Source organism: Euprymna scolopes, chromosome 4 (genome assembly GCF_053919585.1).
Source record: "Euprymna scolopes isolate OS-2025 chromosome 4, ASM5391958v1, whole genome shotgun sequence".
NCBI classification, from domain to species: Eukaryota; Metazoa; Mollusca; class Cephalopoda; order Sepiida; family Sepiolidae; genus Euprymna; species Euprymna scolopes.
In genome coordinates this window covers 104331556-104354639 of record NC_136485.1, presented here as the reverse complement: position 1 = coordinate 104354639, position 23084 = coordinate 104331556, and the positions used below count along the sequence as shown (strand labels likewise).

At 34.9% G+C, this 23084-nt stretch overlaps 1 protein-coding gene across 1 annotated transcript in view; it reads left to right on the top strand.

Moving 5' to 3' along the window:
- LOC145269208 (cholecystokinin receptor type A-like) overlaps nucleotides 1-23084 on the top strand; it is a 580153-nt gene that overhangs the window by 248501 nt on the left and 308568 nt on the right. The window lies entirely within an intron of this gene.

The following is a 23084-nucleotide window of genomic DNA, read 5'->3' as shown; positions in this document are numbered from 1 at the left end:
GATATAACTTAAGACGTACAGTCCATCGTTCGGTCTATTACATTTACATGTGTAATAGAATTTTCATCTGTCTGTCATAATTACAATTAAAATAATATTTAAGTTTGTCTGTCATAAAGATATTTTTCACTTAAACAGACCAGGATAGATTGAGATAGCTTGTTTTCTATATACGCACAATAATGAATTTTCATATGTTTCTATATATTTTTACAGACGTCACTGCTAAAGACATTAATAAATAATAATGAATATTAGAACACAGCTGCATGACCTAACGATGCATAACGTGAGCTATGTTTGCTTATTTTTCCGCAGATAAGAAAGGAAAATTGAGATACTCATGCTTCTAATGCTAGTTATTGGACATATTTATTTTTCAAATTTCAATTTTTTAAAGTATTGTAAAAGGTGACTATGGGATACATAGATATTCAAGCGATCGATTTACGTTATTTATCTATAAAACACGAGGTTATTAAAGAAATTGAGAACACATTTTCCTCTCCTCTGACTATTTTAATCTGTTATATTATATTACTCTTGTTGTCACTTGGACTTACTTGAATACAGAACAATAATTCATTTAGTCTTCTGGGGTATTTAGCCTCTTGTTTCTACTTGAGGTAACGTCACTTGGAGAAGCTGCACAATTTCTCGAAATATCCAGTGTATGTAAGCCTTATCGATTGGGCCACGAATACTTTGTTATTTTGAATGTTTGGTTAGGGTTTACTTGTAGGGAGAATTATTATCATGCAAAGATATCCGGACAAATAACTTTTACAGAGAGACGTTAGACATTTTACGATAGTGTCTTTATGAAATTCATGTTCACGCCGTTTTCTGCATCTTTGACTGTACTTATTAGCAGTAGTTTTAATTTAATGTAAACATATATCTCGTTGTTCAATTCTCCATACTTCTCTGTTAGACACGGTCTCTGATAATGCGTTTATGCGTTGTGTAAAGTGAAAAAAGTAAAACAAAACAAAATAAAATAATATCAATCTAATCTAGAAGATTAAACATTGAACAGTGTTTTCTGTTTGAACTAGACCGGTTACATATACCTATTAGACCTCGACGTCTTCTATTCATCAAGATACCGGCACATTTTGTGTTAAAAAGCCGTTTATTACATGAATGAGTTGTTATTTTGTTTAGCATTAAAAAACATCATTTGATAATGCGCTTAAAAGATTTTCATTAAAAAATATGTTTACCAACCTCCGCGATTCCCAATGAGATTACTTTCCTGTCAGCCGAACACTGATAAGATATTTATCAAGTTTATTAAAGCGAAATGAAAAGTCAGACAAAATTTCATGTTTATCATCTTATATGTGAACAGAGAGATGAAACGGAATAACGAATGCAGTTTGGAATAAACAAAGTATATATATTTTTTGAACTGATCAACCTTCGGTCATTTTGAGATGCGAATTTCAGTTTAAAAACGAACTGTAATCGCTTTGCACTAAGTAAAAAATAATTCATCATCACAAACCCCAAAACGTTTTAGCAAAGCTATTATTTTGATGTAGACAATTCTGCCTCAATGACAGGAAACTCTTTGAAAGTGTCGATTCTATGCGATTCATAGTACGTACACGCACGCATTTTATTATATATATATATATATATATATATATATATATATATATATATATATATATATATATATATATATATACTGTACTTTGGGGTAATTGCGCCAACTAAAAGGGTTCTCTTTATATGCATATATATATATATATATATATATATATATATATATATATATATATATATATATATACTTCAATATATCGACTTCATCTCCTCCCCTTTTTCCATTCTCATTCATTTAATGCAACTTACCGACGAGATCTATTGAAAAGGGTCGGTCGAAAGGTTAACCTCTAGATCCCTTTATTATTTTTTTTTTACACGTAATTTCGTATGGATCCTTTTTTATTCGATGTTTTTTTTTACCTATAATTCTTTTTAGTCGATTTGTCTCTATACAATTTCCCGTTTCTCTTTTTTTTTCACCCATAATGACTCCATTCATACTTTTCAAAGCAATATATATATATATATATATATATATATATATATATATATATATATATACATAAGGAGCACTTTTAGCTAATTGGCGCAGTTACCTAGAACTTGACACAATTACTCGAAAGTGCGGTAATTAAACATTACATATCCTCTCAGATGTAAAGACACATGTGTTTAATGCTTACGCAATCATCAGTGTATGATAGAAAATAAATGCCGGTCGGGAGATTCAAATCCATCCACGAAGCCACCTTTAACTCCACTTGCTAAGCCTCTACCTCCGAGCCACCAAACAATTTCCCCGAGAATGAAGGGAATTAAGAACTAATAAACGCACAATTCAGGAGCATACATAACCAATTCATAGTGTTCGAACAATAAAAGTTGTGAACGTTGTATAAAATTCTTTCACAAAGCTGTACTCACAACTTTTCAGTTTTTCCGCTTTTCACCTTGTATGTTATATATGCTATTATTTTATTTCCATCATATTTGTTTGAAACGCGTGTTCATTATTAACATTAATATCTCTGAAAACGATACACATGCAAAGAAATATTGTCGCGCTGCCAAATGGAAAACTTTTCACTAAGCGACCCCTCCCCTAAATCAGCCCACCCACTCCCTACTGAATAGATAGCATCTTGGTACCACAAATGCCATTCGACCGGCGGGGCTAAGGGTAGCCTCGAGTGTCCAAGAAAAAAACAAAGCTAAGTAAAAAATTTTTAACTGTTTCGCATGTAATTAAAGTAACTATTCTTTACATTTCCAGGCATATTGTAACCGATAATTTTTCTCCACTTAAATAGACCATTTCGTAGTTTACAATCCCATCTCACTTAAATAATAAGTCAATGCTATAGTAAAGACAAACTCGGTAAAAAAAAGAAGAAATTATGCTAATTTATTTAGAGAACATGAAAACTTTATTTAAGTACGATACTTGATATAATCAGCCATCGAAAGGCAACATTTTTATTTTTTTTTTAATAGGAAAAAATAAAAAAATAACGTTAATAAGATATCAGTGACCCCCCTACCTTGTACATTGCCATTTCCTTTCCGGAGATCTGTTCCGAACCTATGCTCTTGATCCATCATTTCATCAAAATACGAAGATGATGGGCTCTTATGTCTTACACAACAATTTATCAGTCTGTACAATTGTCTGTAAACTGATATCATCAAAAATGAGATAAGCTGTTTTAAATTTCCTCTCTTGACAAAATTGACAACCGAAAGACAAACGGATTTTCCTATACGATAGAGGATAGAACTGAAGCAGTATACTTAATATGTACAATACGTGCGTACTAAACTAAACCACCTTTGTTACCTATATATAATCGCCTATACTGAATCCTCATCAGCTCACAACTTTCTGTATCCTCAGACTCTTACTTTCTCAAATCTTATGTCACCAAGACATCCTTCTGAATAGATACAAGAATTCTCCTGAGCAGTTCAACATCCAGTGATCATATATCTAATCCTCATGAAAGTCCTTATATCACTCTGAATATTACCTTAAATTTTCATTCTATCCCTAAGCTAAGTAGAACACCTCATAATACTCTATTCAACTACTTTTACAATTAGATAAACCCAGTTTCAATATTAGAAGTGCTTCGTCCCTGACCTAGACTAAGGACTTGTACAATAAACCATGAAACTATTAAACCTAAAATTCCTCTCAAAACTGCAAAATACCGCAGCTTGTATACTAAGTATATCCTATAGATACTTTACTTCCAAGATGACTACCTTGTCTGTTTTGCATGACAAACCTTTTTATTTTTTACTTAAATTCTCTTTCTCCTGATCACTAACAAATCAAACTGCTCTATTTCCCAAGTTGTCACTGAACCTAATCCGTTTCACGTAACTTAGAGGGGTCCTTTCTCTCCGCCCTTGACTCTAACAGACTCGTAAATCGATACCCATCAACACCCAAAGATTTCCTAGGTATGCTCCTGACTATAACTCCTAACGCATAACCAAGCTTATAAGTAAATATTACAATCCATAGTCCTATACATAGACTTAAAGTAATCTATAATGAACAGCAACCATTAATATCTCTTTGTTATGAGATAGTATTGCGATAATTATTACAAAACTAAACCGGTACTCATTGAAATACAAACTTCCGGATATTAAGAAAAAGGCAAAGTCATCGTCCTTCGTTGTAGTCTGAAGGCAACTTACTTAAATTGTCTAAAAGTCCATGCATTCGTATACAATACTACTTATCCATCCATCTATATTTACCTATACTTATAGAATATGCAATAACCTATATCTATCAGGTATAACTGTACTCCATATCAAATGTTCTCTTGTATCTATACTGAGCATATCTTATCTTTCAGTCATACTAAATATTCGGTTTGGGCACCAAATCATAATTTCTAATAGCAAATAAATCATACTTTAACACTTTATCCTAATCCTAAACCTACTAAACCATATCTAACCATACATTCCTAAACCTACTAAACCATATCTAACCATACATTCCTAAACTTATAAAACTATATCTCACCATACATTAACTCGTCTCTCTCAATCCAATGCTGTAGCAAATTTAGCTGCTTCCACTGCATGAATTTTTACCTATACCCTCTCCCAGTAAAAATAAAAATGGAAAGCATAGTAATGTCCTTTTTTAACCACGTTTTGAGGAGTGAAAATTTTCTGTAGAAGTTAACCTTAATACCCGATTTTTTTAGGAGATATTAACCTAAATAACCAATAAATATTAACTACCCATGCTGGGTCGCAGAAATACCTGGATTAGGACCCAGTCGCGGGGCGAACCCCCTCGGAGCTGATGGACCCGTAGATCCTCCCAGGTCATCCGTCTAGGAGAAGGAAAACTCTGAAACTAAACCTAGGGGAGGGAGGCCTTTTCAGTCCAGAACGACAACCTTCATAGAGCTGGTGACTCAGACAAATCACCGGTTGGCAAATCTAAACTGCTTAAGAAGGATATAGGCTCTGTCTATCGCCCGGCTTTCATACTCCTTCTTTGCCTATTGGCCAGTCGTAGAGGTACTATCACAGGGACTCGTCTGAATCACCCAGTGGTTGACCTTGTTTCCTGACTAGGGCAATGAATGCCGCTTTTCCCCGCTCCCGCCACATCCCATCCCCCTAAACTGGACACAGTTGGGTGCTTCAATGCCATATATGTCGGTGCAGTTGGACTGGGCTGGCTTTGCCTAATGGATTGAGGGTACCGGATTGACAGTTCCTGGCTGCTGTTTTCGACTGATAGTACAGGAACCCTAACTTTTTGGTAGCGCTTAGAGCGGCTGCTCCATTAACAGTTGTAAAATATCGGGATGTTTGTAGTGCCATGTCACGTATGGAAAGGGACCTGGTACTCATCCCCGGTGGGCTTTCCTGAGGCCACAATCCTGTGGGTGAGAACAGCTGATAGTCTACTTGTATTGCATGTCTGGTATTCTGCATAACTACTTGTCCGGCGCCCCCTCACTCACTCACCCTAACTGAAACTTTTAAATAAAATAAAATGAAATGACAGCTCAAGCAAAACTTACGTTTAAACCAGGACAAAACTCAAAGAAAACCAACCTGCCTCTTCCCTTGAGGCTTGCGTTTACTAATATCCGCGGGCTTAGAACTAACTTAGATGATGTTGAGTCATTTCTCCTTGTAAACACCCCGGATATCGTAGCATTAAGTGAAACTAACCTTCACTCCTCCATTCCCTCTAACCACTTTAACATGCCTGGTTATCTCCAACTCTACCGTAAGGACTCGGACAGACATATGCATGGGCTCGGAGTCTATATTCGTAACACCCTCCCCCCTGACTAGAGAAATAAAACTAGAATCAGACGACCAGGCCTTTATGTGCTTCAGACTAAATATGCAACACAATATTAGCTACTTGTATTTTGTCTACCGCTCTCCATTAAACCGAGACTGTACCCTAATAAACAAAGTCTCAGACAGCATATATATAACACTCTCCCTCGATACTAGCGCACAAATACATGTATTTGGTGACTTCAATGTCCACCACAGTAACTGGCTAGGATTCTCTAGCACAACACATAGCTTCCCTATATCCCATTCCCTATCTCAGGTGGTTACATTTCCGACACGTTTCCCAGACCAGCAAGATCAACATGCCTCACTTCTAGATCTCTTTCTGACAATGGTTCCCAATGACTGTACAACAAATTCCCACATCCCATTCGGGAATGTGAATCACGCTGTGATAATGGTAGAAATCACCCTTAATTCTTGCTCTAAAACTGAAGACCCACTATTCAAAACAACGAGATATTACAAAAAGGCTGATTGGGAAGCCATCAGGGAGCTCATCAGAAATGCCCCATGGCAAAATATCTTTACACTTCCAGCGGAACAGTGTGCAAATAAGACCAGTGAATGGTTCAAAACTGCTATTGAAGCACATGTTCCCGCACGGAAATTCTATAGCAAGCCCCACTCTCCCTAATGGTTTACTTCTGCTTGTGCAGCTGCCATTTGTCAAACGCAGCATGAGTTCCGCAGATTCAACCGACATAAGTCCAGCTCAAATAAACAGAAGTTTATAGAAGCTAGAAATAATTGTAAGAGAGTGATAGAGACAGCTAAGACAGATTACTCCGAAACCACCAGAAAACGCATCGAAGCACAGAAATTAGGAACCCGGGATTTTTGGAAAATCTACAACAGCGTAGTAAATAATGGACAGTCAACTATTCCGCCACAATCAAACAATCATGAGGTTGCTTGCACGGCAACTGACATGGCTAATCTGCTTGCTAGTCAGTTTGCCTCAAACTCCACACTGAACTCGGTACACCACTCACTCCCTGATTTTCCTCTTCGAACAGACGCCACACTAGACGATTTGGAAATCACTCCTTCTCAGGTACATGCTATTATAAAATACCTAGACACCTCAAAAGCACGTGGACCAGATCTCATCCCGGCTGTGCTATTCTAAAAATGCTCTGCCGAGGTTGCTCCATTTCTCTCGAAACTTTACAATAAATGCCTTAACGAATCTTGCTTTCCCGACTGCTGGAAAACCGCCTCTGTGGTACCAGTCTTCAAGAATTCTGGTGAAAGATCTGAATAAATTATTGCCCCATTAGCCTCCTCGCGCTTTTCGCCAAAATATTTGAGTCCTTAGTTAATCAAGCCCTAGTCCAGCACCTAACATCTGTTAAACTCCTGACTGACAAACAATATGGATTCAGGCAAGCCCGTTCAACAGCAGATATCTTAACTGTAGTTTCTGAACGTATATACCGTTCATTGGACAAAAAGGGGAGGGTAGAGCGGTAGCCCTTGATATATCTAAGGCTTTTGACAGGGTATGGCACGATGGTCTTCTAAGGAAAATTAGATCATATGGAATCACTGGAAGAATTCATAATGTAATTAAATCCTTCTTAAGTAATAGAAACATCAAAGTTGTCCTCGACGGTCGTACATCTAAACAATATGACATAAATGCGGGAGTACCTCAGGGGTCTATCCTGGGACCTCTATTATTCCTGATATTCATAAATTACCTCCCTGATAAAATTGTTTCGGAGATGAGTATATTTGCCGATGACACCACTCTCTATAACAGATATGAGGGGAAAACAAATGAACACATATCCAAGTACATGGCAGAAACACTAGAGGATGACCTCCAATCTGTAGTGGAATGGGGACAAAAATGGTTGGTCACATTCAATGCTGCTAAGACTAAGCTTGTTTCCTTCAATAACTACAAGAAACCTTCTCTACCACCAATAGCAATGGCAAAGAACACATTGCCTGAAAGTACTTCTTTTAAACTCCTTGGCCTAAGGTTTACAGGGAATATGAACTGGAATAGATACATTGAGAGCATTGCCAAGGCTGCTTCAAGGAAGGTTGCCTCTCTCTACCGTGCTAGAAAACTACTTAAGCCTGACAGTATCCTATACCTCTATAAGACCACCATTCCCCCATGTATGGAGTACTGTTGTCACATCTGGGCTGATGTATCTGCTGCTTGTCTCTCGCTCCTGGACAGGGTTCAAAAGAGAGTCGCCAACCTGATAGGTCCTGAACTATCATCTAGGCTTCAGCCTCTGTCCCATCGATGAGATGTTGCATCTCTCTACCCGTTCTACAAATACTTTAATGGTGAATGCTCTGACGAACTGCAAACACTTGTACCTCCCCGACGTAACTACCTCCGAAAAACCCGACAAGCTACTAAATATTATCCCTTTACAGTAGAGATCCCTAGGTGCAAGAAAGCCTTTTACTCCAATAGTTTCTTCCCCAGAACTGCGGGTCTTTGGAACTCCCTGCCGGGATTTTGCTTTCCCAACTGCACTAATGTGCAGAAGTTCAAGTGTAATGTTAACAAGCATCTTTCTACTCATATCCCTTCATAATGACCCCGCTAATTAAGTCCCTGATAGTAGCCCCCTGCTTCAAAGTGGCACTGTGCCTTGTTTGGGGTGAAAATTGAATAATAAAAAAAATTAAATGAATAAACACTACATGACTGCCTCTTAGTTTATGCATCCATGACTGTGCCGATCTTTAAGTTTTCTTAAAGGAGTTTGATAACTAAAATTCTACTTTTATACGTACACTAGTGTTTTATACTTACACAGTCATAAGTGTAGGATGACACTCATACCGGTCGGGACAGCAAATATTGAAAAATTGGCCAAAAACATTAATTTTTCACCTACATCTGGGCACTTTTCTACAGAGAGGGGTCGTTTTTATAGCCTATATTTTCGAAAGTCACCCTCACTTTACGATTTTTAAGCCTTAATTCAAACGAATATCATTTCTGGTATGAATATGGGCGCAACAGCAAAGACGTCAGGGTTTTTTCACGCCCTTTGCCTCCTTCGTGGTATTGGTTTGATCTTACCTGCCTACAACCACTTTTTTTTTTTTTGCTTAACACACACTTCCAAACACTCGAGCAACGCCGGGCACCCAGGCTAGTATATATATATATATATATATATATATATATATATATATATATATATATATATATATATATATATATTCTTTTTATTTGTTTTTTCATAATCAGTAATATGTTACTACGCAGTCATGGTCATGTTTCAGTCAGTTTTTAGTAACTAGAGATCGCGTCAGAAGATACGGCTTATACAAAAGAAAAGTTTGCAATGAAAATATGAGGTGTTTCACGTCACAGGGAATCAATATCAATTCCGTTCAATGTAGGAACAAGGAATAAGATTTGGTTGTATGTAAAGAAGATTGAATAGGGTGTGAATTAGAGTCTGTGTTCAGATATAGGAAATAAGGTTGAAAGGATGCGGGTTAAAAACTGAGATGAGAATAACGAAGGGCTGGAAAGCACAGTATATATATGGCTGTTTAATGCTCGCCCCAAATCCTTTACGTATTAGTGTGTACACGGTCAATTATTAGGGTAGTGTAATTCGACAAACCTTTTGGAAATATCTATGCGAAAAAGGGTTTAAGGGTAAACCGGGATTATTTCGTTATGAAAATGTTTTTAATATGACCTGAATTTACCGCGGTCAAAAAGTATACAGATAAAGTTTCCTTCTTGCCCTTTCCCGCATCACTCCATCATCCCTACATCTATTTGTAAAGAGATAGGGAAGAAAAGTGAAAGATGCAAAAGAAGGAAAGGTAAAAAGAAAATTGAGGTAAAAGAAAAGAAAGGGAAATCTCATAAATAGTTTATTGGTGGTGATTTAAAACATTTATTTCTCCTTTCTACTCTTATCGCACTGTTTCATTTTAATGTCTGCAACGTTCTTACGATATAAACTGTCTTGGGAAAAAAACGTGAAGTTAGGTTTGCACTTACCCTGCATGAATGTCTTCTCAGCTCGTAAAATGATTAAAAAAATGTTATATATCTTTTAACGCCGTTTATTGTTAAAATCGCAATATTCATTTCAAAAAGCTATACTATTTCCCATTAAATAATATAAGTATATTACATTTACCGCTAGCTGCTAGCTTACTTATATAAATCGATTGCCGTTGAAGTGTCGCATATTTTACATATCTATTTCATGCTAAATTAGCATGGGTACCGGAGTTGCCCGGGGGGTTGGAGGTGTACGTTAAGCAAAAAAAAAAAAAAAAAGAAACAAAAAGTGGTAGTAGGAAGGCAGTCTCGAATCCGTACCACGAAAGAGGAAATGAAAGGGGGAAAACGTGACGTTTTGGGCTCAAATCAAGTTATTAAGTTAGATCCATGCCCAAGAATCCTATATCTAAATTTTCAAGTGTTTAAACCCAGATTTGGCGGAGGAGTTTGGCGAAGGAGTTTGGTAGAGTTCTCGAAGGTCAAATCGTTTAATTTTGACGTCTTTATACCCAAATTTCCGGCCGAAAACGAATTTTACCAAATCTCAATAAGCTGGATATCAAAGTTTGAGTCTGTAGACTGAAAATTGACAGAGATATTGTTACAGAAATGTTCACAGACACACAGACACACAGACAGACAGACACTTTCACTTTTATAGATACTAGACTCAGTGCCCGGCGTTGCCCAGGTGTTTGGATGTGTGTGTTGAGCAAAAAAAAAGTGGTAGTAAGAAGGCAGGCTCGAACCCATATCGCAAAGGAGGAAAAGAAGGGGGAAACGAGTCGTCTTTGCTGTTACGGCCACCGCCAAACCGGAAGTGACGTAGGTTTCAATTAAGGCTGGACAATCAAACAGAGGGGTGACTTTTGGAAATATCGGTGAAAATAGCGACCCCTCCCTGTAGATAAGTGCCCAGTTGAGGGTGAAGGTATTAATGTTTTTAGCCAATTTTTCGGTATTTGTCGTCTGAAGGGTCGAGCTTAAAATTCATACTGATCTTGTGAAAATATCCCGCTTCAGTCGAAAGATGTAGGCAGACATACAAACGTACATTTATATATTGGTAGCTCAAATTCTCGACCCAACCCTATTGAAAAGCTTGTCCTATCTCTGAATACCCTTTATGCAAAATTTCAAATGTTTAGAAATTGTCTGAGTAATTTGGTAGAGACCGCAAAGGTTAAATTTTTAAAAACTTTGTCTCTTATTATGATCCCTTAACATTCATTGTTTGGGGCTCAAATCAAGATCCATGTTCACGGAACATATATCTAAAATTTAAAGTGTTTAGACCCAAAATTAGCAGATAAGTTTGGTAGAGTTCTCAAAGGTGAAATCGTTGAACTTTGATCCCTTAACAGCCAAATTTCTGACTGAAAACAGATTAAAAAGATTTTCCCAAATCTCAGTACCCTGTATATAGAATTTAGAGTCTGTAGACAGAAAATTGACAGAGTTGTTGCCTAGGGAAATGTACACAGACAGACAGACACTTTCTCTTTTATAGATATACTAGCGAGGGGTACCCGGCGTTAACCGGGTGTTTTTAGGGTTGTGTGATGTTAAATAAAAAAGAAACCGGGGGGGGTAGGATCGAAGCCGAACCCCTGAGGCAAAGTTTGAAAATAAAATCGGCCAGCCAGAAGTGAAAGATGTTTGAAAGTCGTCGAGCGTTACGACGACGACAATGACGATGTAAGCATTGTTATAAGCGAAGTAAGAAAAGAAAACAACGGTTTAATTAAGGGGGTGTGGTAAAACACACAAAAAAAAACAATAACGTGAAAAATTGCTTAAATAATACAGGGTTCAATATTTAAATTTAAAAAATCGAAAAAAAAAAACATATCACACCACGATTCGAACCCAAAACATTTAGATAATGAACCAAGGCCTTAACTACCTGCGCTAAAGCGGCGTATATAACGTTTGTTCGCTTTATCAATTATTTAAAGTAAATCAGGTCACGACGTCATACCGTCATCTGACGCATGAGTTGTTGACCCTCCCCCATGTCGAATCAGTCTCACTCTCACTCTAACTCTCTCTCTCTCTCTCTCTCTCTCTCTCTCTCACTTCGTTTGCCTTACTCTAAAGACTGGAAAATGGCGTCTGGCTGTTTTTATTTGATAAACGTGCAATTTTTTTCATAGTTGTTCAGTTATCTATATATCTATAAAAATAAGATTGTGTTTGTGTGAGGACGCTTCTCAACCAATATACTCAACGCATTATTGATCTACAAACTAGCAATTAGGTATATAGCGTATTCAGACACGTGGAAAACTTTTAATTTACTATTAGCCCCAAATAGGGTCGTTACGAGGTCAAAATTGAAATATTGGTACTTAGGATTCATCAAATTGTTATCTGTTTATTAACAAGTTTATAAATGCGCATGCGGAAATCGTTCACATTACATATTAATTATATTAAGACTAAATAGATTTGAATACACTTTTTAATGACCATGTCATGATAGCCTAATGGCTATCGCACTTGAATTATAGTCTGTAGGTTTTTGTTTCGATCTCAGCCTGAGTATTTTTTTTATTTTGTTACTAAAAGTGAACTGTTTAGAAAAAATATAACACTCGTGTACCCGTTTCAGTTTCTGTATGGATTAACATTTATGCGTATCTTAGGACAGAACAACGCCGGAAAGCCGGCTAGTATGCTATATATATGCACCGTTGCGTTGATCAATGTTCAGCACCGCCTAGTAGTTGTTAACAACTTCCGGGCAGCTGTGGGCAAATAGAATCTACTATATTTACTGATCTTTTAAAATTTTAAGTATATTTTTGTTTCACGCGATGTGTTTGTTATTTATGAAAATCTTCAAGTACAAACAGATAAAAGCGTTAGCCAAGCGTCACTATATCTGATAGTGATTGCATCGAATAGTGTTTCTCTTGAAAAAAGTAGAACTAAATACCATCGAAGTCACAACAATGTGGAATATATGTAGAATTATATTAGCATATCGGTGCAATGCCGAACCTGGTAAATTATTTGTATTGAAAAAAAAAATAGATTTTGGAACATGTGGATTTACAGAATGTTTGGTCAGAAAATTGATTCAGAAATAAAATAAAGAAAGTCAATTAAGGAATTTTTAAGTAGATTAGAATTTAGTTGGATAAATAAACACATACTTTGACTTATATGGGAGGTCATCTGTTAGTGTCCTTGGACACGCGAATTGGTCTGTTTTTCTAAGGAAATAGTTACTTATCAAAAAACAAGCTAATGAGTTATCGAGAAACGCGTTAGCGTAAACACGTGTGAACGACTATGCTGAAAGCAGAACGGAGGATGAGTGAAAATGTAGGCAGAGACTCAGCGTGCAAAACTCCAACGAATGCACCCATCAGATGAGTAAACACCATGTAAAATGTAACTTATTGTTATGGTGCTCTTTTAGCATTTGGACAAATGAGAAGGCATGTGATTCTTTTATTATGAGACAAGCAGATATATTGTTTTCGTTTGAAAAAACTGTCGGTAAAATATATATATATATATATATATCATGTTTGTTAACAATATGCATTTGTGAGGAAAAGGCCGCACACATACTACAATTGAAAAATATGTTAATCAGTAGACGACACATGGTGTATATCTTATCGTTAAAGATACATCTGTTAAATAGACGCTGTTTGTATACACGCAGCCTGCTACTAAGAAATAAATCGATTTCTATGATGACGGGATGTGATTACCTGAAGGTTAGGTATGAATTTAAATAGACAGAAAAAGAGACGTAAGCGGAAGTCGCTTGACATCATGAATATAGAGGTTGACAGCGAAACGGAAGTGTGATATCAGTTTGTATATGGGGCACATCGTCAATCATGTTATAATAGCTTAAAGGAAAACTTTAATAATCGCCAACAAGAAAACGCCCTTATTATCTGTATCCGCTGTGTTTGCTTATTTATCCTTCAGTTAAGTATATACTAGTCTCTCTGATGTGTTAAATATTTATTTCCTAATTAAACAATCAAGCCGACCGGGTTTGTATTACTGTACACATAGATTTGAAAAAGTTGTCAAAAAACAAATATATAACAAATAAATGTTATCAAAGGCAAGATAAGTTACTTTTCTACCAAACTGGATCCATGTTTTTTTTATTCAATGTAACATGTGTATTCAGCTCGAAAAACATGCAGTGTTTACCGATGTATTGGAAAATTCAAAATGGCACCCGACACTCTCTTTAACATGGTAAGTTTGGGAAAAGGTGTTATAAATAATAAACTAGACAAAATACTATTAAAAAACACCGAATATATGTCAACTTATGTCACGGTAACATATAATGAGCGAATTTCTAACAGTTGTTTGTCTACTTTATTATTTATAACATCTTTTCCTGAACTTACCGTGTTAAGGAGAGTGTCGGGCACCATTTTGAATTTTCCAATACATCGGTAAACACTGAATGCTTTTCGAGCTGAATAAACATGTTACATTGAATAAAAACACGAAAAATATATCCAGTTAGGTAGAAAAGTAACTTATCTTGCCTTTGATAACATTTATTTGTTATATACTTGTTTTTTAACAACTTTTTCGAATCTATGTGCACAGTAATACAAACCTCATTGACCTTCTTTTCCACCCACACAAATAGAACACATTGAAAACATTAAAAAAGTACAGGTAGTTTGTACTTAAGAAAATAATCATGGTCATTATTAAGAGACTGAAAAGAAAAGCTGTTTGCTTCTTTATAGATGATTTATCATCAGATTATGCGCGATTAATCCGATGCACATTGCTATCTAATAAGATATGTTGCTTGATAAGATTTACACCCGTCATTTGGAGAAGAAAATGAAACCGAAAGTAAAACATCAATAACATGCATTCACTTCGTTTGTTTTTTAGTAGTCATGACGACTGCGTATATTTATATAGTAAATGGAAGTTCAACATTAATTGACGAAACTTAAAAACATAGAATGTAATTTGGGTGTTTTAAATAGTGTAAAACAGATTAAAAACAATAATTCACTTCTTTAATTTTACCAACAAATTGAAGACAAACATGCTAGGCTCAAACGGATTTAACAATTTAAATATATTTTTGTCTGCCCTTCGAAAACTTTCAACTTTTTTCGAAAACAGTTTTCGAGAAAGTTGAAAGTTATCGCCTGAAATTTCGTATGTGTATTCGTAACGATATGATAGAGCGGATAGATATGATGTCCATTTTGTTTAGACTAGAGGGGAAATAGAGATACGTAGCGATAAATTTATATTAGTCACTACAGTAGAACACTTTATTTAAACATTTGGCATAATGCACTCATTTTAAGTCAACGGTTTAAAACGTTTGCTCAATTTCAACGAAATAAAAATTATGAAAATTGTACGAATTTGCTTTTTTCCATCGATAGTTTAACGATCTGGAAAGAAGACTTACTTCTTTAAAATAATTATTGTCTAGAGGTTGGAGAGGGCGAAAAATAATCTTTAAATTATATATAAAGAAAGGTATTATGATGAAAACTTATTTGAAAATACTTCATTTAAAATCAAATAAAAAAAATCCGCACGAACATTTTTGTCAGCTATATATTGGATTGTGTTTTGCACGGATTCATCAGCGCAACTGTATAACTGGATATTGGCCTGAGAAGTTGGCATGTCCGTTATTCTGGTGAATACTTCCCAATCAATCCGAAATTTTCTGAATTGTTGAGGGGTCATTTCGAGATGAAGTTGGGGAGGCCTGGCAGCTGGTACCTTAGCATAGGTGGTCCGGGTAGCGGGCTCCTTGGTTTGTCGAAGGATAGAGCTTCTCCCATTGTTGTGATTCCCAATTCTCTTAGCATGGCTCGATCCATTACTTGAAGGTTTTCTTTCCTCAGTTTTTCCTTCACAAAAGTTGCAGCGTAGCTCTTGGCGGAATCGGCAGCAATGCCTGCTTTGAGGAAATAGTCTTCCCAATCTTCTGTCTCGAATCCTGTTCGTAGCGCCAGAGATTAATAGGAATTAGTATTTAAGTTTCATTATTTCTCAGAAACTACTGCGATGATTTGGCTGAATATTTGTATGAACCTTTTTTATGATAAAGTGCAGTAAAGTACATATTATATCATTGATTATTTACAGTGAGTGCTTGAGAGCGATTAATAGGGGGCAGTAGTTAATGCAAACATGAACACAAATCAATTTAGCATAAAGTAGTCATTCTAAGTCAACCGGTTATAACTTTTGTTCATTTACACAAACCAAAAAAACTATAGTATACTTATAATTTTCCCAATGTTTAGTTGCATTCACCCATCTAAACAAGTAAATATATATGTTTTAATAAGCTTTTGTATTCTTCAACATTTCCTATTAAATATACTTAGCTTATGTCGATTTACAATAGTCTGTCCACCATAATACAATCTGTTATAATATAAATAACCGATAACGTGTATAAACCATACTATGTATGACTTCCAGGAGGACATAAATGTCTAGACTGCGCAAAGACTTTAGATACGTTATAGTGTGTGCAATTTTTATGTTTGTGTAATTTGTTTGTTTTGTGTTTACTGACTTTTAACATTTAAAGTATTCGTGATTTCAGTTAGTGTAATTTATTTTGAATTTAAAACCACAATTCAAATAAAAACCCTGTTAGTATGTCTGCATAATGAGCAAAATTTGTGTTATATTTTTTCATGATTTTATCTCTCGGGCACGAGGACAAAATCAGGTTAGGTTTATGTCTAATACTTGAGGGAAGATGTGGTAAGCTTAAGACTAAAATTAGATGAGTAGGTTAATGAGATTAGCATCAATTTCTTGAAAAAAGGTGTTCTTTTGTAAAAGTTTTGTCATTATAGAACACAATTAACACACACATACATATTATTTAATTGGAATTTGTTATTGAGATGAGTATTATTTATTAATTTATTTATTGCGGATTATTATCCTTATCTTTCTTAGTTGTTGCTTTATGATGTTTCGGCCAACTATTCCTCCGTCCTTAGTCAGGTGGTAACCGCGACGGGATATGAACTCCGAATCTCCTAACTGCATTCTCAGCAATTACTGCAATCTCTATGGTTCCAGGTGAGAATTGTCTGGAAATAACGGTTTCAATCCTACCCAAGTCGGGCCAGAGGCTTACCTGGCCAAAACGTGGTGAGACGACAACGACTATGGATGACAGTAATTGCTGAGAATGCAGTTAAGAGGTTCGGAGTTCCTATCCCGCCGCGGTTACCACCTGACGAAGGCCAGAGGAATAGTTGGCTGAAACGTCATGAAACAACAACTAATAAAGATGAGGATAATAGTTCGCAATTAATAAATTAACATTTAACACAGTCTAAAAATACTTGCCGATGGATATATCGACGTGAATGTTATAGACAGAAGATGAAGTAAAACTATTACTAAGATTCATAATGATAATCGATATCGCCTGGAAAATATTGCATTACACTTTGGAAAAAAATGGCAACTCTAATTCATTCGGTCCAGACGAAGCGAATCTTTTTTCAATTTAACCTGCTTAAACGATGTTTATGAATTCGATATATGAATAAACATTTGAACATGGAAAGATTTGTTAAACTTTCTGACGATTATTAACACGGCCAGTGATGATTCGAGAATTTTGTTTTAGGCTGCTTAAAATATATTATTAAATTCAACGAAAAGATACAAAATAAAAATCTATTTCATCTCAACAAAAGATCTGCAATAGTTCGGGTGTCTAGAGGCAAGAAACATGAATATAAATTGAATTAAATAATCCTATTAAAGTAAACTATTATCAGTAAACAAATATCAAATGTCTTTTTACTATTTTCAATAAAAAAAATCATTAATTTTTTTATTTAACGTAAACAATACGTAATATACGTATGTTGATTCGACGTGAAATTATAGCGTAGTCGTAAGTAACATTTTTAAATACTAATACTATTGTCCTTTGTTTATTGTTTAACTTAATTATTTGATATTTTTTAACTTGACCTATATAAGATTCTTACTGCACAGATAAAGCTTTTTATGATAAATATTTTGTTGGATCAGCTAAGAATGTCGAAAAGGTTATTTAACATAGTCATAAATTTAAAATACTTAATTTCAAAAACGTTGAAGAACATTAACTTGTCTTTCCTTTATAGACGCATTAAGCTTTCATTCAAACTTTTTTTTTTTTTAGATGACGGATAAATGATACACTAATATAAATTTCGGCATATATGAATAAATAAGTTTACAATGATATGCAAGTGTGTAAAGCAAATAACGATACCATATTGTATTATTGGGTAGTCTACCACTAGTGTCAGATTTGATGAGTGGTATCAGAAGAGATAGATTAAAAGGGATATGCGGATATAGCGTTACGTGAGGACAAAGTGTTAGAGAATAAGTTGGGTTTTAAATTAGAATGTTGTCGAAGCTATCGGCGTTTCTTTATACGATGCCTTAAAATAAATAACTGTGACAACCAGTGACGACATCTATATGCCCATCTGTGTATATGGTTTTCTACGTAGCTATAGTTACGTTATATTTATAAATGTCTTCTTTATAAGTGTTGACTATATTCGCCAAATTTTTAAACATTTTCTTATGAATAACTATTCATTATCAATCACTGTGTTAACTATTCTTCTTCTATATTCGGAACAAAGGTAATCGAACAATGGAATTTAGCCACACTGCCAAAAAGAGAAAACAGAAAACAACGAAAAAAGAAAGTAAGACGAGGAACTACGCAATACAGTGCAATTTACACTTAGAAGTAAAGAATGACAACTAGATTGTGCAAAAGGTAATCGATGTTCCAATATTTACCTTTCTATCTGATCGCTGCCCGCTGTTGTGCGATTTTATATTTTGGTACTGATAATTATATAAGCTTTGTCAATTTACATCTAGTATATGTTTCAATGCATTAATTGATCTTTTTTTCTGACACATAAAATAACGTTATAGACTGAACCTGATCGAACTGATACACACAATGATTATCAATTACGCTGAAACTTGCCTTAGCACTCAGACGCATTCGTGTCAATAATAGTTATTACACTGTGTATAGGCAGACAGGAAGGAATCCGTATCTAGTACAATATTAACGACATAGATATGAAACTGTTATTATTAAAATATGTATAACTTATGTGTGCTCTGGTAAGACAAGCAGTCCATTAAGACAAACAAGACTCATACATGTTATTAAAGTTGAGTAGATGACAATAAAAAAGCTACAGTACGTAATTGTCTCATTTGATTATAGGTTTTTGCTTCAGGCTAGAGTTACTTTTCGCTTTCGTTATCTATTTATAACCACAACTATGATATTTACGTCAAAAGTGGAAATATTTTCAAATTTTCACCGTTATAGAATTCGAGTTTCTTTTGCCCGAGTCTATTTTAGAAAGAAGCACTTAAGAATTTCACTTTTACATTGATACAGCCATAAATACATAATAAATTTATTATAAATAAATGAGGATCTTCGTCAAAATTTGGAAATGTTTTCAAATTTTTACAAGCTATGGACGAATAGATCTATTACTTTATGAGTCCTTAAGAAAGTAAACCCTGACAAATACCTGCTTGGAATCTCGATGTGCGCATGATAAAGCACTGCAACACCTTTCAGGCAACTCTTGTAGTTGCGTTGAATCCGTTCGTATTACCTTGCCTTTCCATCGGATTTTGTGCGTAACGCCCAAAAAGGGGACTCTGGTAACTGACCAAACCTCTGTCCTCTTATCACTCTTTCAAGCCTGCATCTGCAAAGGCAACTGCTGCTTGGAGTGTGTAGCTACAGCACACGCCGCAATGCACCAAACAAGATGCAGAACGCCATTTTCTCACGAGAGGGAAGGTTGACATCATTCTCATTATATATTCATATTCGTTGGTGCAATTCAGTTATGGCTATTTTCTTTTATTCAATGTTCACCCTAAACAAGGCACATTGCCACTTTGCAGTAGGGTATTACTATCGGTGACATAAGTTTAAGGGATATTATGAAGGATGAGTAGCAAGATGTATGTTCACATTACATTTGAACTTTTGCATGTCAGCACAGTTGGAAAAACAGAATCCCGAAAGGGGGTTCCAAAGTCTAGCACACTAACGATGCTACAGTTCACTTTTAGTCGTGTTTTATGAATCAATGTGTCAAAAACAACAATGGTAGTACTTGACCCGTCCAAGTTCATATGGAAATTAATGTGTGAGTGTTTTTTTAAGATACATTTTTGTTGGATTTATATGACGAAGTTGAAATGAAATTTAGGTCGCATACGCACTCTGTTAAATTTACTGATTTAGACAGATCTGAATAAATTACATATCTGAATAAGTTTCTTGTCACAATGTTAAAGTATTCATCAGTTTAAAGATAGATTTGTATTCGAAGACTTTAATATCATTATTATAATTATCTGTAATTTTGGAGTAATTCAACAAGTCACCAATCTATGAAAGTGTCTGTCTGTATGTGTGTCTGTGTGTGTACATTTCCCTACCAAACTACTCTGTCTATTTTCAGTTTACAGACTCCAGATTTTACATAAGGGGTATTGAGATTTAGGAAAAAAATTTAATCAGTTTTCGACAAGAAATTTGGTTGTCGAGGGGGTCAAAATTCAACAATTTGTCCTTTGAAAACTCTACGAAACTCCTCCGCCAGTTTTGGGTATATAAACTTGAAATTTTAGATGTAGATTACTTGGACATTGATCAAACTTTTTAATTCAATTTAATCCCTAAAACAGTCAATGTTAAGGGGTCAGAATTGGGATTAAATTTTTAAAATATTTACCTCTATGGTCTCTACCAGATTACTCAGCTAAATTTTGGTCTAAACATTTAAAATTTTACAAAAAGTGTATTTAGACCTAGAACAAGCTTTATAATACGTTTTGGGCCGAAATGTTGGCTGTCAAGGGGTCAAAGTTCAAAAGATTTTACCTTTGCGGCATTTAGCAAATTATTCAGCCAATTTTGTCACTAAACATTTGAAATTTTACATAAAATATATTAAGACACGCAGCAAACTTTTAAATCAGTTGTCGTGAAAATTTGACTGCCAATATGTCAAAGTTGACGTAGTTTATAGTTAAGGACTCTAACAAACCCCTCTGTCAATTTTAGGTCTAACGACTTGAGATTTTAGGTCTAACCACTTGAAATTTTAGATGTAGGTTAACTGGACATGTCTCAGATTTATAATATATATATATATATATATACATATATATGCATGTATATTATATATATATATATATATATATATATATATATATATATATATATATATATATCCATATACACATAAAGTTATGAACAGTAAATAGGGCCCGGCCAAAGCCGGGCTGAACTGCTAGGATCCAAAAAAAATTAATATAAAAAAACTTGCATGTTGTTAGACGCCATGTATATTTTTTCTACTCGCAAGGGTACCCGATGTTGTCCGGCATTGAATAATATTCAACGAATTTATCACACCTCCATATTATTATTTTCATCAAAATCGGTAGAATCGCCTATTTTTAAAAAATTTAATCGATTAATCGCCTGCTTTAGTTAGAGACACAGAGAGGAAACTTGACCCGCAGCGACTTAGTCAAGAATACTTTGTAATCTATATTGCATTGTAGAGAACCTACAGTGTATTTTATAATTGTTTTGGATATAAATGGCTTGAATGAAAGTTTCAAATACAAAAGTCAAGTATCATGGTTCAATTGTGGTCTAAACAGAAACATTTATTTGAACGCGCCCCTGTCATATTAAAGGACCTGCTGTTTATTTTATATGATTGATCTTACTGCATGTTCGATTATAAGAGTTTGAATTTAAGTTTAAATTAAAAAAGTCACGTATAATGGGGTTTTAAATAATTGTGTTTTAAATAGAAACATTCATTTCGAACGCGACTTTATCATATAAGTTACCTAATGTGAATTTTCTATATTGGCCCTTTTTGGCTTGTGTGGTAATAACATTTCTCAAATGTACTTGAGATGTTAGGCAGTGTAAGGTGTTAAATTTGGTAGTTAATCGCCTGTTCCTTTTTTCATCGGATTATTTCGATTATCGATTATCGATACTTATCAAAGACATTCTGATACAAAATTTATCGAAAATCACTGACAGGCCTATAAACTACCTTCATATGAAATTTTATAAAAATCGGCTTTACATTTTCAAGCCTATATGGAATGAACTCACACACACGCACACACATACACGCACACACTTACACGCACGCACACAAAGTTCTGTTTAAATAATAGTTGAGATATAAATGATACCTTTACAATTTGTTTCCGTCGTTTTCTTGTTTGTTTTTTTTCTCTCTCCTCTCTCCCTTCTCTCTCGCTCTCTCGCTCTGTCACGCCGTGTTTATTACAAAAGTAATTTCATACAGGGAAGTCATGATAAAATACTAATATTTTAAGCCGGTTTCAAACGAGCAAACTTTATATACCATTGATTTACTGTGAGTACTACATGTCATAGTCATAGTTGAATATGGTTAAATTAGTAATATTTTTAACATATTAATATTTATTAGTTCCTGATAATCTTTAACTGGCATAGAACGGATATCATAGTACGTAGTTCGCTACACCTCATCATAATAAAGTTCCATAAAATGTTTCCGGCCTATTCAAAACCTAGTTTCCGATAAAAAAAAACTGGAACAAAATAATAATCCATAGTAATCAGTAACTGTGCCTGTTACTGACACTATAATGCTTACTTCGCTGCATTCTATCAGACCCAAAATCCATGCAAAATTTAAGTCAGAGTTCCTCGTAGTTTCCGTAAAACGTAGAACAGTGAAATAGGTAGACTAAGTGAAATGTAATATGCATTGAAATACTCTATTATATACAGGAGAGAATGTCTCCAAGGATAGTAACATTATATATGCAGCATCTAGAAAGAATAACGTCTAATTTTAGATTTTATCTATTTATTTTTCATAACTAGCTTTATAAACCATTATTTGCAGAATGAAATAAATCTGGCTTTGTATTCACTAGATTGTCCAACGAAACACATTTATATAATATTTTATTTTAACTAATAATCTCGGTAAGCCGTTACGTTAATTACCAGATCTCTCATAGT